General features: G+C 33.3%; 1 protein-coding gene across 1 annotated transcript in view; it reads right to left on the bottom strand.

Moving 5' to 3' along the window:
* LOC105449506 overlaps nt 1-460 on the bottom strand; it is a 6,945-nt gene that overhangs the window by 5,635 nt on the left and 850 nt on the right. The window lies entirely within an intron of this gene.

Genomic DNA, 460 nt, shown 5'->3' with positions numbered 1-460 from the left:
GTCAGAAAGTGTCTCTGTGTCACTTTGTTTATTCAAACCACTACTTTGTGTTTTAATGTATACCATCTCTGACACTAATCTTTTATTATAGGAAGGTTCGTTATCCAAAATTCTAACTCCATTCCAATCAAATTCGTGATCGCACATTATACGGTGATCAGAAATTACTGAAGGCGAACCAGATTTTTTCTTTATGTCCGAACGATGTTCATTAATTCTCGTTCGTAATTGTCTCTTAGTTTGGCCAGTGTAAGAAGCATCACAGTCCAAACAAGAAATTTTATATACCACGTCTTGGTGGCACATAGGATCTAATAAATCTTTTCCCCCTTTTTTATGTATTTATTAAGCGTATTTGGAATGGAAAAGGCCGGTTTTAAATTGAATTTTTCAACTATAGGCCTAAAAGATTCAGAGATAGTTTTAACATATGGTATTGTGAAAACCAATTATTTTTTTC

The sequence above is a fragment of the Wasmannia auropunctata genome, unplaced genomic scaffold, assembly GCF_000956235.1.
Source record: "Wasmannia auropunctata unplaced genomic scaffold, wasmannia.A_1.0 LD336076.1, whole genome shotgun sequence".
Taxonomy (NCBI): domain Eukaryota; kingdom Metazoa; phylum Arthropoda; class Insecta; order Hymenoptera; family Formicidae; genus Wasmannia; species Wasmannia auropunctata.
The sequence above is the reverse complement of the archived record's forward strand: the minus strand, read 5'-3'. Positions and strand labels throughout refer to the sequence as shown.